Source organism: Hippoglossus stenolepis, chromosome 1 (assembly GCF_022539355.2).
Source record: "Hippoglossus stenolepis isolate QCI-W04-F060 chromosome 1, HSTE1.2, whole genome shotgun sequence".
Classification (NCBI taxonomy): Eukaryota; Metazoa; Chordata; class Actinopteri; order Pleuronectiformes; family Pleuronectidae; genus Hippoglossus; species Hippoglossus stenolepis.
The window spans coordinates 2,069,790-2,090,942 of record NC_061483.1 but is presented as its reverse complement, the minus strand read 5'-3'; the positions used below and the strand labels follow the sequence as shown (position 1 = coordinate 2,090,942).

The following is a 21,153-nucleotide window of genomic DNA, read 5'->3' as shown; positions in this document are numbered from 1 at the left end:
AAGGAGGTGAGGAGGAATCCTGCGTAACCGTCACTCCATCAGGGGAGGATACCAAATTGAGGCCTAATGCAATCAACAAATCTCTTCCTAATCGATTAATTGGGCAACAGGGAGACAACAGAAAATCATGCTCAAACCTTATTTGATGTTTGTCAAACTGAACGGCGGATTGGAGAGGCTTTGTGAAATTTTATTTTACAGTGGCGTCGCTTGCATCTTGAGAGAATATAAAGCGACCACTTATTTCAGGAGATGTGGGCAAATCTGATATCCGAACCACAGAATAACCTGCACCAGAGTCGACCATGAAATTGAGTTTGTGACCGTTAACACACAGTTAGAGTTGAGGCATGTTCTTAAAAGCAACATTATTGTATTTAACATAAGAACCACAAGGTTGTATGTGCTCTGGTGTATGTGTGTGTGTGTGTGTGTGTATGTGTGTGTGTGTGTGTGTGTTTGTGTGTGTGTGTGTTTGTGTGTGTGTGTGTGTGTGTGTGTGTGTGTGTGTTTAGTACAGCAAGCTGTTCTTCATTGCATGTTTGTGTGTGTGTTTCACTTCCCTTTTTCTGCTCCTCTGTGGGTAGAAGAGTTGTCTTCTCTCCACCTGCTCCCCACTCACTTCCTGTATTTCAGTCAGCAGTGAAAGTTCTTGCCGCCCTGTCCTCTTGCCGCTGGGGGCAGTCCCTTCCCCAGTGTCCTTTCCACCTGCAGATGTAACACTCGTCTCTGTCCAGTCGAGGGAAGCCTCGCCCACGCCCATCTCTTCCTGGAGTGGTGAAGTTGGCTCTATTGGTGCCGCCATCTTGATTACGGGGCCCCACCAGTGCTGACACAGCCTGCACCATGGTTAACTGTAGATCTTTCTGCTGCTGAGCTTTGTCTTTGGCTTCTTTCTGCTGACGCTCAGCATGTTCAGCATGACGTCTGACCTCGGTCAAGCGAGCATCCTCAAGTCTGATGCAGGTGCGGCCTACGTCTGCCCGTAGTGGAGGGAGCAGACCATTCAAGAAGGCCTGTTTCAGATGTGTTTCATAAGCACCCAGTTGGTCACCCATTTGCGGAGGGACAGGGATGTCGCTGTGCTGGTCAAACAGGACAGTCAGACGAGTCAGATAGACAGCGACTGACTCTTCGTTGGTTGGTAGAGTCTGGTCACTGCATCATATTGAGGAGGATTCTGTTGTAGGGGAGGAGTGAAGCAGGTGTCGAGCGAGGACCACCACACCCTGTCAATGGAGGATACAGACATCTATGTGATTTCTTTTCAACTTTCTCAGTTTCTTTCTTGTCAACCTTAGCCATCTGTCTAACCGTTTGTTTTCTGTCCCTACATTCTCCTTCTTTTTCCCACAATTCAAGACATTTCTTGTTATCTTCAATGTCTTTCCACATTGTGACCTTAACCTTTTTATTGTTTTTTAATTCTTCCTCTTTTTTGAGGAGTTTCTCTCTTAGGAGTTTAATTTTGTCAATAGTGAATGACCCATTATGAGGAAAAGCAAAGTCTCTGGACTAACCAATAACCCAATTGGAAGAAATGTCACACTTTCCCGCCCCCACTTCGCAATCATGGCGTCCATAATGGGAGCCTCTGGGTCCGGAAGACTCTTGCTTCCGTCACTACCCATTTTTTATTAATTAAGTGTACGAAATCGGAATCATCCACAATTTCCCCTGAACACTCAATTTAAGACGTGGACGTCTCCACGAATCCTTGTTTCTTTCTCAGGCAAAACTAGGTAAAATGCCATCACTGTTTTGCATCAAAATAATTCTAATCGTAATTGATTGTTTCGAGGATGGGTCAGATTAACATCAATAACCACAATAATCCAGAGACAATGACTAATACACCCGTTCCAAATAAAACCAATGTCTGTTAGATTTTCTATTTGAGACATCATCGAAACAGTCATGAAAAATCTGAAATTCAACATCTCACCGGATATAAGATGACCAAAGAGAGGTCTTTGGATCCCTGTGAAGACGGTCCGGAACCCCAGTCACTTCGGTCCTCTCGTATCTTAAATCTCGGAGGTAGAGGCAGAAGATTTTTCTCTCCCGGGTGGCCAATCACCGAAGGCTTCTTGGGTCCAGACGGTCTTTCTAGGGATCCTGTTCGTGACGCCAAGTTTGTGGTGGAAATTGATCTCGAGATGTGAAATAAAGAGTTTCTCAGACCGGAGTTGTCTTTGAGTTTTAATTGTAAGCTCTGCAGAGGGTTACACAGTCAGCATCATCGCTCAGAGTGCAACCACGAATAGTTAAAAAGGAAGGTCTGCAGTCTGGCATTACTGCTACAGAAAGAGGAATCAACCCCAGCACCCATTTGAGTGAATAATATGTAGGTGCTTTGCAGCCTGATTATATTGTTGCATTTCAGGTGGTTTGCTGGGCTTAAAGTGTTCAATTTTGGTTTATATGTTGCCATGTGCCAAGTTCACTAGATATATTCCCCTACAGGTGCATTTGGGGGGAACCTGACTTGGTAGTCTAATCTCCCGCAGGCCAATGTGCCTACATATAAGCTTAAAAACATTATTAATCAATAATCATGAATCATATATTATAAATCTGTATCCCGGACGTGGTTTGTGTGCAAGAAACATGGTTGAAACCAAATGTGGACTATAGAATCCTCAATTATACTGTGGTTATGTGTGATAGGGGAGGGGGGGGTGAGAATACATTGTGTTAGAAATATGGACATCACAGTTTAACATCATAATTCACTATAACTCATGCAGGAAACTAGGAATCAATAAACTCAAGCAGATACAAGGACAGATTAGGAATCATATCTTTTGCTGTGGGGATTTTAATTCACATAGCACATTGTGGGGGGGGAGAAAGACGGACACACATGGGGAGATACTAGAACAACAATTGGAGGATAGTAATTTAATATGTATTAACGACGGGAGAGGGACAAGGATAGATGTACACACAGGTAACACTTCAGCACAGGATTTGACACTGGTATCAAGTGAGGTGGCATGGACATGTGAGTGGGAAGTATGGGAAGACTCAATAATTGGAAGTGACCACTAACCAATATTCAGTAATATACACATAGGCTGGGAAGTAGAAGAAAGAGAAGTCAAATCTGTTAGATGAGAAAAGAATGAAGCGTGAATCCTTCAGTATTATAACCAGAAGAGGAAGGACGGACTTTAATCGATGATTCACAGCCCAAAACTCAAACTCTCTCAGTCTGATTATCAGGAGAAGACGTTTAAAAGAACAAGTCTGGTGATATTTTATATGTTTCTTCTTGTTGATATGAACATATTGTGTGTGCATCCACAGCCTGACACATCTCATGTGTTTGTGCCATAGAGCTCCATCCGCCGCTGGAAATAGTCCCCAACAAATGCACTGTTTCCTCCTGTGAGCGGCTGTTTCAGGAAGCTCCACTCCACAGGACAACGTGCTGAGTTTCACGTTATAACGTGATCTTCCCATTCTAGAGTAAAGAAAACTGTGATTCATACAATTTAGATGAAACACACTAGTGGAAACATCACTGGGATTATTTTATATTTAATTTCCAAAGATGGATCCTTTCACCTGAGTCTTACACACTGCAGCTTTAAATGGTCTGTGAGCAACTCTCATATCTACTGTAAAGAGAGAGAGGAGGAGCCTGAGAACAGGGAAGTGTCAGACTCCATTTTCACTGGGATGAGCAGAAGGAAGAAAAGTGAGCAGGTGAGTGTAGACACAACTTTCTGAAAGTTTTACTGTCACACTCTCACACCTGCTGTTAACATCCGTCTGCTGATCACACAACTCTAAGTTTGTCAGTTCACACCTGGTGACAGACGTAGTTTCATGTGATCGGATCCCCAGAGACAGATGTGAACAGCAGCTGTGGAACAAAGAGCCTTCAAAGGACTAATTAACAGAGTTAACTCACAGTTTCTTGTTTTATCTTCATCACATCTGTTCATCAAGTGTTTAATAACAGAACGTGTTTTCAGAATCATACGTTACAGTCACCTTAGCTGGTGTGTGTGTGTGTGTGTGTGTGTGCGTGTGTGTGTGTTTGTGTGTGTGTGTGTGTGTGTGTGTGTGTGTGTGTGTGTGTGTGTGTGTGTCCTTCCTTTGTATTTTGGGGTGTGTTTCTTGAACAGACTTGTTTTTCCTGATTCCTGTGAGCTCACAGTGTTTTTCCTCTCAGACTGAAGATGAGTGGTTATGAGGAGGAAGAGAGGAGGACAGAGCAGAGTCTCCAGTGTCCAGCTGTGTGTCTCTGAAGAGTGACTGGTCCATGGGTCATCCTCGAAACTTCAGTAATGAACCTGGACCCTCACACACAAAGTAAGAGACCTGCTACAAACATGTGAACCTCCAAACTGAATCCTCAGAGAATGAACCAGTGAATGATGTGTTCTGAATAAAAACATGTTTGTGTTTGCAGAGGTCAGGACCACAGACTGAGAGCAGAGTCTCCAGGGTCCAGCTGTGTGTCTCTGAAGAGTGACATGTCCAAAGGACTTCCTCTAGACTTCAGTAATGAACCTGGACCCTCACACACAGAGTAAGAGACTGTTTCTACTGTGACCTGCTCTGAAGAGGATTTAGTTTCCTCTAGTGTGGCCCCTGCATTAGGACACAGCTTCATTGAAGTTGGTGACTAATCTCTCAGAATCACTTAAAGAGCTCAGACCTCCACCAAGAACCAACACGCTCCTTATGAAACCACTTTGAAATTCACTAGAGACTCATTTTTGGATCTGCACCAAATTCCACACACTGGTAAACATCAGTCCTCTGAACATGTGACAACCTGTGACTGTGACATGTGAGTTATCAGGAAATGTCTTCACAGGGAGAGGAAGAGGAGTCATGTTTCTGAGGAGGAGCAGTCGTCCTGCTGTGCTTCATGTCAGGACGTCCTGAAGGATCCAGTCTCCACCAGCTGTGGACACTGGTTCTGCAGACAGTGCATCACCTCATACTGGGACCAGTCTGGTTCTTCAGGAGACTCCTCCTGTCCCCAGTGTGGACAAAGATCCAGAACAGGAGCTGGAGCTCAGACAGCCGGTCAGAGCAGCACTGTACATGTGTCTGCTGATGTCTTCACTTCTGACAACAGCACATGTTGTTTTATTTTGTTCCTTCATACAGCATCAACATTTAACATCATTATAAAAGCACAAGGTTAAAAGCTTTTATTTTCTGTAGTTTTTCTGTATCTGATGAAACAATCAGCAGATTCTCAGATTCTCTGTCTCTGACATTGTTTCTTGTCTTTCAGCAGATCGTGGTCTGCAGGAGGCTTTAGATGAACATAAGCTCAGTCTGAGGAGGATATCTGAACATGTGACTGAAGGAACTGATGAAACAGGAAGTAGAACCCTCCTCAACAGGATCTACACTGAGCTCTACGTCACAGAGGGACCGAGTGAAGAGGTTAATACTCAACATGAGGTGAGGCAGCTTGAGACGGCTTCCAAGATGAAGAGCCTCCACGACACTCCCATCAAGTGCCACGACATCTTTAAAGCCTCAACTGACCAGCAGAGCAGCATCAGAGTCGTCCTGACCAACGGCGTCGTCGTTGGAAACCTTCTCGGTGCAGAAGTTCACTCTGGACTGGGCAGAGGGTTTAGAAAACCAAGATGTGGGTCTGCTGACTGTGCTTTCGTTCAGGGAGCTGAACCTGGTGAAAGACCAGCAGCACAGTCTTCTCACGCTGCTCCGTGTTTTCCATCCAACGTTACAGAAGCTCACGGCAGAGGCGCTCGCTGTCTGTAAACCTTTGTTCATCTTTGCGGCCTGGATGAAAGCAGACCTTCTCTGGACTTCAACCACGGGAGCTTGTGTCTGATGTCACACAGAGGTCATCAGTCAACGTGCTGCTGACAAACCTCATCCAGGGAATCTGCTTCCTCTGCTCGTCTGGATAACCTCCAGACCTGCGGCGGCCAATCAGATCCCTCCTGCGTGTGTTGACAGGGTCACAGAAGTACGAGGCTTCACTGCGCCCAGAAGGAGGAGTACTTCAGGAGGAGATTCGGTGATGAAGAGCTGTGCAGCAGAATCATCTCACACATCAAGACGTCCAGGAGCCTCCACATCATGTGTCAAATCCCAGTCTTCTGCTGGATCAGTGCTACAGTTCTGGAGCACATGTTGACCACAGACCAGAGAGGAGAGCTGCCCAAGACCCTGACTGACCTGTACTCACACTTCCTGCTGGTTCAGACAAAGAGGAAGAACAACAAGTACGGTGAGGAACATGAGAGGAACTCCACAGCAGCTGACGGAGGCTGACAGGGACGTTCTTCTGAAGCTGGGGAGGCTGGCGTTTAAACATCTGGAGGAAGGAAACATCATGTTCTACCAAGAAGACCTGGACCGGTGTGGTCTTAATGTCCCAGAGGCCTCAGTGTACTCAGGAGTTTGTACTGAGATCTTCAGAAGAGAGTGTGTGATCTTCCAGAAATCAGTCTACTGCTTTGTTCATCTGAGCGTTCAGGAGTTTCTGGCTGCAGTCTACATGTTCCACTGTTACACCAAGAGGAACACAGAAGAATTCAACAACTTCTTGGGAACATATGGGAACACAGACAGTACCTTCTCCCTGGATGACCTCCTGAAGAGAACCATGGAGAAATCCCTCACCAGTACAAATGGTCATCTGGACCTGTTTGTTCGCTTCCTTCATGGCCTCAGTCTGGAGTCCAACCAGAGAGTCTTAGGAGGCCTGCTGGGTCGGACAGAGAACAATCCAAAGATCATCCAGAGAGTCATCAACAACTTGAAGGAGATGAAGAGTGATGACATTTCTCCTGACAGAAGCATCAACATCTTCCACTGTCTGACTGAGATGAACGACCACTCAGTTCATCAGCAGATGCAACAGTTCCTGACGTCAGAGAACAGACCGAAGGAGGAACTCTCTGAGATCCACTGCTCAGCTCTGGCCTACATGCTGCAGATGTCAGAGGAGGTTCTGGATGAGTTGGACCTGGAGAAGTTCAACACATCAGACCAGGGTCGATGGAGACTGATCCCAGCTGTGAGGAACTGCAGGAAGGCTCAGTGAGTCCAGACATGATCAATAACATGTTCAATCAGTGGAGATGAGTCGTAATATATACTTTAATATATGTATACATTTGGTTTGTATAAAAACATTCTCATTGATCTCATTTACATATAAGAGCAACTAGAACAGATGTCGAGAGTGAAATCCAAGTGATCACTGTGCTGGAGTTTGAACATGATATCTCAAGTCACATTCCTCAAGCTCAAGGACCCGTATATACTGTATATATATATATATATAAGGGCTGTCAAAATTAACGCGTTATTATTATTATTTTAACGCATTGCGCAGAATGAGCCGATCCATGAACCCATACCCGCCCCCACTCACTCCATCGATTCATCGATTCAGAACCAAACACATGACCGGACATTTGTCACCTGAATCATCCCAATGAACTGGTTCATTTTCATCTGTATGAACTAAACTTGGAACTCGTTCTTTTTTAGTGTGAACTGGCTCAACACTGCTTCTGCAGATGGGCTCAGATTCAGATTTCACATTCACATTTAATTGTGTAAAGGTTTGGTTGTTTGTTTGAAGCATGTATGTGCATGTAGGAAATTTCATTGGCTATACGAAATGCCAGTCATCAGAACAATCGGTTGAAATCGGCTCAGTCTCTACACGACAGAAGAGAGGCAGGCACTGTCCTTCAAAGAGGTGTCTCATTGGCTATTGTAGGCTGTGGACAGGACATGCCCACTCCTATTGGGTCAAGTAAGCTGTCAATCTAAAGTTCAGAGTGCAGCCTCCATTTTGAAATCAAGATATCGGCTATGTTTACATACTAACGGGAGTTACGAGGGAAAATACATCAAAGGTTACACATAGCTGCCGGCTAGTTTGAAATGATGCAACAGCAGTCTGTGGGTATTCATTGATGTAATAATGTGTTTTGGACTAAACGTGTTACTGGATTGGATCGTCTGGACCTTTGGAAATGTAACAAGACCGAATGTTATCGATCTGTGGATTACGATGAGGCTTCTTAGGTGAGTGACCTCGATTTGGTTATTGTTTTTTTTTTGTTGGTGGTGGTCTGACAGAGGCGTTGATTGTAATTGCTGTGGTGATCATATCTTGAAATGGTTTGCATCAATCGAATCACAAGAATCTTAACTTTCCAAAGATATGTTGCATCAGTACCTAGCTATATGAAGCAGTTGTGTAAATAACAAAGTTTGACGCTTCGACGGGCGGGCCGTCAGACTGTTAAGAGGTAAAAAAGAAAAGAAAACAGTTTTATTCAACCATCCTATATTTGTTTTTAAAAAAGATCAAAGGCTAAGAAGCCTCGATTGTTTAGGATAAAGGTTCTTTGAGTTTGATAAAGAAATTTTATGTTCTAAATAACATCATCCTATGTTTGCTCAGAGGCAAAGCAAAGAGACAGCCACATTTAGTGGCTTCCGATCTTGATGGTGGATCATGATCTTGCTGGCTGCTGACCATGGACTATGATTGCAGCAGGACTGCTCGATACATAGTATTTCTCCTCAGACACTTGACCATTAATGACATTAATCCACCAATTCACTGACCTTCAGTTATACTTCAAAATGTTTACCCTAATCAATGCTGCTAAAACCTTTATCTTGATGTTCTCCTTTACACTTGACATCCATTGCACTTCTGTCCGTCCTGGGAGAGGGATCCCTCACATGTGGCTCTCTCTGAGGTTTCTACGTTCTTTTTTTTTTCCCTGTTAAAAGGGTTTTTAAGTAGTTTTTCCTTACTCTTGTTGAGGGTTAAGGGCAGAGGATGTCACACCATGTTAAAGCCCTATGAGACAAATTGTGATTTGTGAATATGGGCTATACAAATAAAATTTGATTGATTGATTGATTTAATTATGGTGTGGTATGTTTTAGTTTGATTTGATTTGATTTTTCTTTTGGACTTGTCATCAATAACAAAACTAATGTTAAATGTATATATCCGTCTTCTGTCATTTATCTTTCTGTTCCCACAACAATATACAGAGATAAAGGGGATTTTTCAGGCATTTAGAAACGGTGATTAATCAGATAAATCACAGCTTCTCTGTGTTTAGGATGAGAATCACTGACTGTTCCTTTAAACTGAAGAAGCAGAACTGGAAATATCGTTTATTCTTCTTTCTGGTCAAACTAGAATTACCACCCTGCGTTTGTACGCCACCACCAACCAGTGCAGTGTCCGTCCCTCCAGGCTCCTGACATGTGGCATTCACAATAATATGAGGTCACTGTAACCTTTGACCTTTGACCTCTGAAATCTAATCAGTTTATCTTTGAGTCCAACTGGTCAAAATGTGAAGAAATCCCCTAAAGACAGACTTGAGACTTCAGGTTCAAGAGGACAGAAACATGTTGTGTGACCTTGACCTTTGACCTTTGACCACGTGAATCTAATGAGTTCCTCTGTCAGTCTGAATGAACGCTTGTACCAAATCTGAAAGGATTCTCTTGAGGAGTTTTTAACATGTTCATGAGGTAAAAAGGGGATTTACCAGGGTGAGGGTCACATGATCACGTTTTGGATGAATGTTGTGTTTCCTGATTTTATTCTAACAGATATTTTCTTTAATTACAGACTCGGTGGTTGTCGACTCTCAGAGACTCACTGTGAAGTCGTGGCCTCAGCTCTGAAGTCAGACCCCTCACATCTGAGAGAACTGGATCTGAGTGAAAACTACCTGCAGGATTCAGGAGTGAAGCTGCTGTGTTCTGGACTGGAGAGTCCAAACTGTGGACTGGAGACTCTGAGGTCCTTAAATCCTTCTTCACTTTTCCAACTTTCTTTCTTATTGGGTCATTAGTTATTTAAATTGTCTCAGTTCTGCTCTGCTCACTGTCCCTCAGTCATCTGTCACTCACCCAGCCTGTCAGTCACGTCCACCTCATCAGCTCCATTCACCTGCACTCACCTGCTCCTGATCACTAAGAAAGTGTCAGTAAATAACATGTGGACTGAGGCCGAGCACTCGTCCTCCTCAGGTTTTCAAAATAAGACACATTCTTATTGAAACACGTTGGACAGTTGATAAGTATAGAAACAAACAGGAAGTGACTGTCAGGAGCCATCCCTACTTTAAACAGTGTTTAATTACACAAACCTGCTCAGTGACCAAACACACAGAGAAGAAGGTGATAAATGAAACAATGGTCCAACATGTCTGATCTGATGTTTATCTTCAGGTCACAGACTGGACTGAGGTCAGCAGCATGTTGAGAGTCTGTGTTGACATGATGACGATCCACAACAACAGGAGGACACATTCTAATATTCATATTTATTTATCCAGGTTGGAGGACTGCAGTCTGACAGAGATCAGCTGTTCTTCTCTGGCTTCAGCTCTGAGGTCAAACCCCTCTCATCTGAGAGGACTGGATCTGAGTAGAAACAACAACCTGCAGGACTCAGGAGTGAAGGAGCTGTGTGGTTTTCTACAGAGTCCAACCTGTCGACTGGAGACTCTGAGGTCAGTTCACTGACTGACTTTTGTAGATCTCATATCTATAATACAACATTTATACCCAATTGATCTCATTAATTCTAATTTAACATAATTCGTACATAACGTGAATCCATTCATTAATTAATCTGTGACATTTTAAATATTCAGCTTCTTGTTAAAACACATCTGAGTTCATTTCTGGATTTCCTAAACTGATCGGCAGGACAGAGACCGGGTCCAAATTATCTATTTTCACTGAATCAGGACTCGTTTTCAGTCCAACATGTCTGATTTCATATTTATCTTCCATGTTATGAGTCTGTGTGACATGAATATTTGTATGTTATTTTCACACATGAACTCAGTTTAATTTACAGTTAAGTTTTATTATTTATCCAGGTTGGAGAACTGCAGTCTGTCAGAGATGAGCTGTTCTTCTCTGGCTTCAGCTCTGAGGTCAAACCCCTCTCATCTGAGAGAACTGGATCTGAGTAGAAACAACAAGCTGCAGGACTCAGGAGTGAAGGAGCTGTGTGGTTTTCTACAGAGTCCATCCTGTCAACTGGAGACTCTGAGGTCAGTTCACTGACGGACCTTTGTAGATCTCATATCTATACTACAACATTTATACCCCACTGATTCCGCCATTGAATTCAATTTAACACAATTCTCTTCATACATACATAACATGAATCCACTGGCCAATTAATCTGTGACATTTTAAATATTCAGCTTCTTGTTAAAACACTGAGTTTAGTTCTGGATTTCCTAAACTGATCTGCAGGACAGAGACCGGGTCCAAATAATATATTTTTATAAAATCAGGACTCACTTTTGTGTCTGATTTTATATTTATCTTCCATGTTATGAGTCTGTGTGACATGAATATGTGTTTCTTATTTTCACACATGAACTCAGTTTAATTTAAAGTTAAGTTTTATCCTTTATTCAGGTTGGAGAGCTGCAGACTGGACAGAGATCAAATAAGTCTTTCCCCTGGCTTCAGCTCTGAGGTCAAACCCCTCTCATCTGAGAACTGGATCTGAGACTAAACGACCCGCAAGGGACTCAGGAGTGAAGGAGCTGCTTCTGGCCTAAAGCAGAGTTCAGGCTGTCGGGGACTGGAGACTGTGAGGTCAGTAGATGGTTGGAGTCAGACCATGCTGCTTCTAATTCAGTATTTTACTAAACACAGTCAGTATCACAGTACAGATCCAGGGTCTGTGCTACCAAGCAGGATTTGTGGTTATCAGGTTAACTTCAAATTCTAGTATTTTCGTCGATGAAGCTCGGCCCACTCCCCTTAACGAGTTAAATCACCATGGTAACTTCTGGATGAACAGCTAAACTGCTCTGAAAGCTGTTGGAGATCAACCTGTATAAAAAGAGCTCCGCCCACTGGACCACAGTGGACTCTAAGCACTGCTGTGTGGCACAATTCTCCTTAAAGGGACGGATAAGGGAAGTTTAAATCCACGTCTGGTTGGGTTCAGTTGATCTCTAACTCACCCAAACATCCCAGAGACTCCATCCCAAGTCACCAAAACACCAGATGCACTCAGTCAGCTTCCTGAAGATAGGTCCATGTGTTTTTATTGAGTAGTGATGTCAGAGGTTTCCACCACAGTGTGTGTCCTCAGAGACAGTGTGTGTCCTCAGAGACAGTAAGTCAGTGTGTGCCCTCAGAGTCAGTGTGTGTCCTCAGAGACAGATATGTGTCGTCAGAGTCAGTGAGACAGTGTGTGTCCTCAGAGTCAGTGAGACAGTGTGTTTCCTCAGAGTCAGTGTGTGTCCTCAGAGTCAGTGTGTGTCGTCAGAGACAGTGTGTGTCCTCAGAGACAGTGTGTGTCGTCAGAGTCAGTGTGTGTCCCCAGATCAGTAGACAGTGTGTTTCCTCAGAGTCAGTGTGTGTCCTCAGAGTCAGTGTGTGTCCTCAGAGTCAGTGAGACAGTGTGTTTCCTCAGAGACAGTGTGTGTCCTCAGAGACAGTGTGTGTCCTCAGAGACAGTGAGACACTGTGTGTCACATCCTGGGATTCAAACGCTTCCTCATCGTTAAATCTTCTCTCTTCTCTTCCACTCTGCCTTGTTAGTAAACAACAGATTCAGATCTCGTGCCTCGAGTTATTTTATCTCGCTCACACGTTATTATATCATGGTCACGTGATATATTTTTTTACCTCAAAATGCCACCAGGGGGCGCTGTAACTTCTTACACATTGACACAATCACAGATTTTACCAGCTGTTCCTTCCTGCATTTAGCAGCTGTAACTGAGTTTCTTCCTATTCCCTGGATCATGTTTGTTCTCCTCTGATTTTTGGTATTATAGAACAGTTTGATCCTGAAGCTGTGAAATATGGAGGCTCTGCTGTCAGTCAAACTGTCCATGTCTGTGATTGGTCATATGCAGCAAACCCCGCCCCTTGTATGTGCACGTGTTTCAGTGAACATGTCTTCACCTGTAACAGCAGTAAATCCACCTCTCAGGTGTCCACTCTGCACTTTGACATGCAGAGGAAACACACTTAGCTCTTAGCGTGTTCATTCCAACATGTGAACATGAAGCAGAGGAAGCTGCTCCACCTCTGAACAGGACTGAAGTCCCTGCTGCCTTTCTACTGGATGTGCTGCAATCACTGACTCACAGCTGATGAAGTGAGTCTCTGGAACACTGGATGTCTTCTTCTCTCAACAGATGAGGCTGGGATCTTGAAAAGGTGAGTGTGAAGAGGACAGTGTGTGTGGACGGAGGCTGAGCTGTGTCCTGAGGATCCAGAGGCCGAAGCAGCAGCAGCTTGTGTAGAGCGGCTCTGACTGGGCCTTTGTTGGCATGGAGGCAGAGTGAGACAGAGCTCCAGAGGAATCAGAGGAGGTGGAGCTGCTCTGAGATCAGCTGTCACACAGAGTCCAGTCCACCATCCTCCCTGTGTTCCTGTGGATGTGACACAGCATCATCACTGGATCTGCTGCTGCTCTGTCCTTTGACACACAAAAGTCAAAGTCGTAATATTTTGCAAGATATGTGTGTGCAGAAAAATGCAAGCTGGCACGCAAATTTTACTTTCCAATGTAAAAGTGACATTATATTTACTGGAAGCTGAGTAGCAGTCGCTGTTATGAATAAATAACTGCCGCTGAGTTCAGACAAGCTTTATATTTTAAAACAGTTTCACTCCCCTGATCCTGCTGACGGCAGCGTGTTAGCATGTTGTGTTGAAAACTAAAAAGACAGGTGGAAAACCATGAGCACTGCAGGGAATCACAGGAAAGCAAAGTCGTGTTATCTTGAACACAGATTGATGAGACCAGGCTGTAAATAAGATGCTCAGTACATCGAAGTATAAAGTCACTGTGATTTCTAAGAGCCGGCTAAACAAAGTTAAGCCAGTGCGAAAATGACGAGGCGAAGAACTTTTTCAGATTGGGGGAAATAAGAAACAGAAATATTTTCCCCCAATGAGAAGCTTTGAGGTTGTTTTTTTCTGTTCAAAGTGAATTTAATCATGTTATTTGTCAAATAGTGAAGTTTTCATGTACATAGTTTAATAACCTGCTTCACCTAATGACTCCGGCTGTAAAGTGGTGTGAGTCTGTGGGTGAAAGACGTTTAGAAACACAGAGCAATTCGCTTGAGCCGGGAGCCTGCGGCTCTGCTTCACTGAGAAGAGTGAAAACATCTGGACTCATCAGCCAGATCGGCCAGTTCAATGACTTCATGAAAACATGTGAACTCGTTAACATTTTGATGATTTTCATTCTCTCTCTGGGATTCTTCACACGGTTCATAACTGATCTGCATGTTCCTGCCTGCGTACAAAGAGATAGAAAAGGTTTATACAAGGGACTTTCTCTTTCATGTACAGCGTTTATACAACATCGGACAATAAGATCACACTCATCACATCTATTCACAAATGTACATGAAATAAAAGGAAACGAGGGAATATCCTCTTAAAGTGACATTTTCAATCCACAACGTGATGAACTGCAGAAGAATCATTTATATCCAGTCTGTGATCGCACTTCACGCACAGACTCACTACGTCCAGGGACATGATGTCATCACTCTGTAACCGTCGGATGTCCAGATGTTGTGTAACTCCTACAGGACGCTATAATGTTTTATCAATGATTGTTGATTATATTCTGAGTATGATCTCATTCAGGTTGTTTATCAGAACATACTTTTTATACGGGCCAGTGTCTTATTCAGATTATTGTCTAATTCATATTGATACCAGAATATTGTATCCATGGAAACGCTGAAGCGGTGATTGGCTGGTGAGCACGTGGTCGTCCGTCACGCTTTCACAGCCGCACAACACAGCGAGAATTTGTGATTCAATAATCAGCTGATCAGACACACACATGGAGGAGGCGGGGTTTATGACCTATACTGCAGTCGGCCAGGGCGATGCAGATAATTCGGCTTCATCTTTATTTACAGTCTAAATTTTAAGGTTTTATTTCACGGTGTTTTTTATTGAATGACGTCAGATAAGATCTTCTGTAAAGTCGCAGGTGATGGATCTTTGACTCGAGTTTACTTTCACTTTCCATGTTTCACTGTTTAACGGTAGAAGGCTCTAAAATCTCAGCTTCAAATGATTTAATTCAACTGCTGCAGGAAAACTAATAAATCCAGTTTGATCATCACGGAACGCCTCTTCAAACCTCAGGTTGTTTTAATATTCACTTGTAAAATCTTGTGGCTGCTTTGTTTACATGAATCATTTCTTTATTTTTACATGAAAATAAACAGTTTCCACTTCATTAAAGATTAAAATCTCTGTCGGTCAGTTTTTCTCTGGTCCACAGCCGCTCTCAATGATCAGAAAGTTTGTGTCATTCAAGGTAAGACTGTGGTGACGGGTGTGTGAGTGAGGTCGAATTAGATCTGAAAGGTGGAAACTGAAGGATGCACAGTAGAGATAACAGGCTTTCAGAGTAAGGTGAAGAGGTGTTTAAAGCATATTGCTGGAATTTGAGAAGAAATTTTCCAAAGAAAGTAGTGCTGGGAAATGACTTTACACAGTGAGGGGAATATATACCCAGCTTCTACTGTCAAACATTTGGTCTTACTGCTATGACATGTGTGTAAAGGAAAAAGAAGGTGTGCTAGATGTGGTGAGTGATCATGAGTATGAGCAGTGTGGGAAAGGGATGCAACCAAACTGTTGTAACTGAAACCATATGTAAGTGGCTATGGAGGATGTGAAGTAATGAAGAGCGAGGTAGAGATTCTACAGGTCAGGGTACAAAACAAAATCACATATGCTGATGCTGCTAAGCCGGGCTAAGACGGGTGAACCAGAGGAGAGGTAGAGAGTCAAGACACAAATGGAAGAACAACTCATTAAGCAGCAAGAACAACCAAAAGAGGACAGAGTGGGTTGGATTTAAAGAAACTAGTCACTTATAGCAGGAGTCATACATGCAACAATGGAAACCAAATCGACAGAAAACAAATAATAGTAAAAGCTGCAAATCATGTGAACATTAATGAACTGACTTGTGAGGAGGTGAGAAATGATCTGTATCCCTGGACGTGGTTTTAGTAAAAAAGAAAACATGGTTGAAACCAAATGTTAGATAGAATCCTCAATTATAATTGAGGTTATGTGATGGGGGATCAATAAAACAACTAGGGAATCAATAAACTCAAGCAGATACAAGGACAGATTTTTTGAATCATATCTTTGCTGTGGGATTTTAATTCACATAGCACATTGTGGGGGAGAAAGACGGGACACATGGGGGAGAGATAATAGAACAACTATTGGAGGGATAGTAATTTAATATGTATTAACGACAGGAGAGAGGGACAAGGATAGATGTACACATGGTAACACTTCAAAACACTGGATTTGACACTGGTATCAAGTGCGAGGCATGGACATGTGAGTAAAGTATGGGAAGACTCAACAATTGGGCTTATTCTCACTACCTTATATTCAGTAATATACAATATAGGTTGGGAAGTAGAAGAAAGAGAAGTCACATCTGTTAGATGGAGAAAAGAAGGAAGTGTGAATCCTTCAGTATTATAACCATGAAGAGGAAGGGACGGATTTTTAATCGATGATTCACAGCCCAAAACTCAAACTCTCATAGTCTGGATTATCAGAGAAATATTTAAAAGAACAAGTCTGGTGATATTTTATATGTTTCTTCTTGTTGATATGAACATATTGTGTGTGTGTATCCACAGCCTGGGACACATTCCCATGTGTTTCTGCCAGAGCTCCATCCGCCGCGGAAATAGTCTCAACAAATGCACTGTCCTGTGAGCGGCTGTTTCAGGAAGCTCCACTCCACAGACAACGTGCTGAGTTTCACGTTACAATATGATACAGATCTTCCCATTTCTAGAGTAAAGAAAACTGTGATTCATACAATTCTAGATGAAACACACAAGTGGAAACATCACCAGATTATTTTATATTTAATTCAAAGGATGGATCCTTTCTACCTGAGTCTTACACACTGCAGCTTTAAATGGTCTGTGAGCAACTTCATATCTACTGTAAAGAGGTAGAGAGAGGAGGAGCCTGGTGTCAGGAAGTGTCAGGACTCCCATTTTCACCTGGATGAGCAGGAGGAAGAAAAGTGAGCAGGTGAGTGTGAACACAACTTTCTGAAGTTTACTGCCAAGCACTCTCACACTCCAAGCCGTTAACATCCGGCCTGCTGATCACACGACTCTAAGTTTGTCAGTTCACACCCGGTGACAGACAGAAGTTTCATGTGATCGGATCCCCCAGAGATGAGCGTGAACAGCAGCTGTGGAACAAAGAGCCACAAAGGACTACCTCAACAGAGTTAACTCACAGTTTCACGTTTTATCTTCATCAAGACTGTTCATCAAGTGTTTAATAACAGAACGTGTTTTCTTGTGAATCATACGTTATAGTCACCTTAGCTGGTGTGTGTGTGTGTGTGTGTGTGTGTGTGTGTGTGTGTGTGTGTGTGTGCGTGCGCGTGTGTGAGTGCGTGCGTGTGTGTGTGTGTGTGTGTGTGTGTGTGTGTGTGTGTGTGTGTGTGAGTGTGTGTGTGTGTGTGTGTGTGTGTGTCCTTCCTTTGTTTTTTTTTGGGGGTGTGTTTCTTGACAGACTTGTTTTTCCTGATTCCTTGAGCTCACAGTCTCTTTCCTCTCAGACTGGATGAGTTGTTATGAGGAGGAAGTGGAGGACAGAGCAGAGTCTCCAGTGTTCTTGTGTGTCTCTGAAGAGTGACCAGTCCAAAGAATATCCCCTCCGTAAAACTTCAGTAATGAACCCGACCCCTCACAGAGAGTAAGAGACCTGCCAAACATGTGAACCTCCAAACTGGAATCCTCAGAGAATGAACCAGTGAAATGATGTGTTCTGAATAAAAACATTGTGTTTGCAGAGGTCAGGACCACAGACTGAGAGCAGAGTCTCCAGGGTCCAGCTGTGAGTCTCTGAAGAGTGACCGTCCATGGATCGTCCTCCATACTTCAGTAATGAACCTGGACCTCACACAAGAGTAAGTAAGAGACTGTTTCTACTGTGACCTGCTCTGAAGAGGATTTAGTTTCCTCTAGTGTGGCCCCTGCACCAGGACACAGTCTACTGGAAGTTGGTGACTAATCTCTCAGAATCACCAAAGAGCTCAGACTCCACCAAGAACCAACACGCAAGTGAAACCACTTCCTCTCTTCTCTTTGAGATTCACTAGAGCTCATTTTGGATTTGGATCTGCACCAAATTCCAAGCACACTTCCTGGTAAACATCAGTCCTCTGAACATGTCTGTGAAAGAGGACCCCCGATCTGGTTCCACAGACCACATCCTTCCACCAAGTTTACTGGTAATCTGTTCAGTGGTGTTTTATAATCCCACTAACGAACAAAACAACCAATACACAAACATAATACTAGGGTGAAAAAACAAAACCTCCTTGACAGAAGTAATGACAACCTGTGACTGGGACATGTGACTTAACAGGAAATGTCTTCACAGGGAGAGGAAGAGGAGTCATGTTTCTGAGGAGGAGCAGTCGTCCTGCTGTACTTTTCGTGTCAAATGTTCTGAAGGGATCCAGTCTCCACCAGCTGTGGACACTGGTTCTGCAGACAGTGCATCACCACATACTGGGACCAGTCTGGTTCCTTCTCAGGGAGACCTCCTGTCCCTCAGTGTGTGACAAAGATCCAGAACAGGAGCTGGAGCCTGACAGCCGGTCAGAGCAGCACTGTACATGTGTTCAAGTTGGATGTCTCTTACTTCTGACATCAGCACATGTTGTTTTATTTTTGTTCCTTCATACAGCATCAACATTTAACATCGTTATGTGTGAAGTACAGTTAAAAGCTTTTATTTTCTGTAGTTTTTCTGTATCTGATGAAAACAATCAGCAGATTCTCAGATTCTCTGTCTCTGACATTGTTTCTTGTCTTTCAGCAGATCAAAAAGGTCTGCAGAAGGTTTTAGATGAACATAAGCTCAGTCTGAGGAGATGAACATGTGACTGAAGGAACTGGATGAAACAGGAAGTAGAACCCTCCCTCAACAGGATCTACACTGAGCTCTACATCACAGAGGGACAGAGTGAAGAGGTTAATACTCAACATGAGGTGAGGCAGCTTGAGACGGTTTCCAAGATGAAGAGCCTAATGACACTCCCATCAAAAGTGCCACGACATCTTTAAAGCCTCAACTGGACCAGCAGAGCAGCATCAGAGTCGTCCTGACCAACGGCGTCGCTGGCGTTGGTGCTCTTCTCGGTGCAGTAGTTCACTCTGACTGGGCCAAGGGTCAGCAGGAAACCAAGATGGGGTCTGCTGACTGTGCTTTCGCTCAGGAGCTGAACCTGGTGAAGGACCAGCAGCACAGTCTCTCACGCTGTTCGCGTTTTCCATCCAACGTTACAGCAGAAGCTCACGGCAGAGACGCTGTCTGTGAACCTTGTTCAATTTTTGACGCGCCTGGATGAAAGCAGACCTTCTCTGGATCTTCAACCAGGGAGCTCGTGTCTGATGTCACACAGAGGTCACTGGGTCAACGTGTTGCTGACAACCTCATCCAGGGGAATCTGCTTCCCCTCGGCTCTCGCCTGATAACTCCAGGACCTGGGTGGCAGCCAATCAGACCTCCCATGTGTTGACAGGGTCACACATGCAGAAGTACGAGCTCTACTGGACGCCCAGAAGCGAGGAGTACTTCAGGAGGAGATTCAGTGATGAAGAGCTGTGCAGCAGAATCATCTCGTTGGCCATCAAGACGTCCAGGAGCTTCCACATCATGTGTCAAATCCCAGTTCTCTCTGCTGGATCAGTGCTACAGTTCTCTGGAGCACATGTTGACCACAGACCAGAGAGGAGAGCTGCCCAAGACCCCCGACTCGACCTGTACTCACACTTCCTGGGTTGGTTCAGACAAAGAGGAAGAACAACAAGTTTGGTGAGGGACATGAGACGACTCCACAGCAGCTGAAGAGGGCTGACAGGTGTTCTTCTGAAGCTGGGAGGCTGGCGCCAAACAACTAGGAAGGAAACATCATGTTCACCAAGAAGACCTGGAGCGTGTGGTCTTAATGTCACAGAGGCCTCAGTGTACTCTAGGAGTTTGTACTCGAGATCTTCAGAAGAGAGAGTGTGTGATCTTCCAGAAATTTGGGGTCTACTGCTTTGCCCATTCTGAGCGTTTCAGGAGTTTCTGGCTGCAGTCTGGCTACATGTTCCAACAGCCCACCAAGAGGAACACAGGAAGAACTCAACAACTTCTTGGGGAATATATGGGAACACACACAGTACTCTTCTCCCCTGGATGACCTCCTGATGAGAACCATGAAGAAATCCCCTCACCAGTGGCCAAAAATGGTCATCTGGACTCCGTTTTGTTCGGCTTCCTTCACGGCCTCAGTCTGGAGTCCAACCAGAGAGTCTTAGGAGGCTCACAGTTGGGTCGGGACAGAGAACAATCCAAAGATCATCCAGAGAGTCTTAGGAGGCCCGGCTGGGTCGGACAGGGAACAATCCAGAGATCATCCAGAGAGTCATCAACAACCTGGAAGGAGAGATGGGAGAGTGGTGACATTTCTCCTGACAGGCATCAACATCTCTCCAGCCTGTCCGGACTCCGAGATGAACGACTCACTCAGTTCATCAGCAGATGCAACAGTTCCCCTGACGTCAGAGAATGATCAAGGAGAAACTTCTCTGAGATCCACTGCTCAGCTCTGGCCTACATGCTGATGTCAGAGGAGGTTCTGGATGAGTTGGACCTGGAGAAGTTCAACGCATCAGACCAGGGTCTATGGAGACTGATCCCAGCTGTGAGGAACTGCAGGAAGGCTCTGTGAGTCCAGACATGATCAATAACATGTTCAATCAGGGAGATGAGATGTTCTTCAAATACCGCTACACTCAGTGTTAAATGGTTCTCATTGTTTGGGGTGGCGTATGGTGTTGCAGTGGTCAACACTGTTAGTGCAGCCTTTCTGTGGAGAGGAGGAGGTTCTCCTGGTGTCTGCAGGGTTTTCTCTGGGTTCTCCAGCTTCCTCCACAAACCCAAAGACATGTAGATCGGAGTTAGGGTTGATTGGAGACTGAGATCTGAAAGTGTCAGCTGAGATTGGCTCCCAGGCCCCTGAGACCGTTAAAGGATAAGTGGCTACTGGCT

The 21,153-nt window shown here is 44.1% G+C and overlaps 1 long non-coding RNA gene and 2 pseudogenes across 1 annotated transcript; all 3 read left to right on the top strand.

The window, feature by feature from the left end:
* Positions 1 to 3,540: 3,540 nt before the first annotated feature.
* LOC124851299 lies at positions 3,541 to 4,894 on the top strand. The gene is made up of 4 exons (XR_007032338.1): positions 3,541 to 3,714; positions 4,187 to 4,326; positions 4,427 to 4,546; positions 4,838 to 4,894. It is a non-coding gene; the product is annotated as an uncharacterized LOC124851299 (long non-coding RNA).
* Positions 4,895 to 6,051: 1,157 nt separating this feature from the next.
* LOC124851216 lies at positions 6,052 to 7,075 on the top strand (annotated as a pseudogene).
* Positions 7,076 to 19,043: 11,968 nt separating this feature from the next.
* On the top strand, positions 19,044 to 20,674 carry LOC124851924 (annotated as a pseudogene).
* Positions 20,675 to 21,153: the final 479 nt, after the last annotated feature.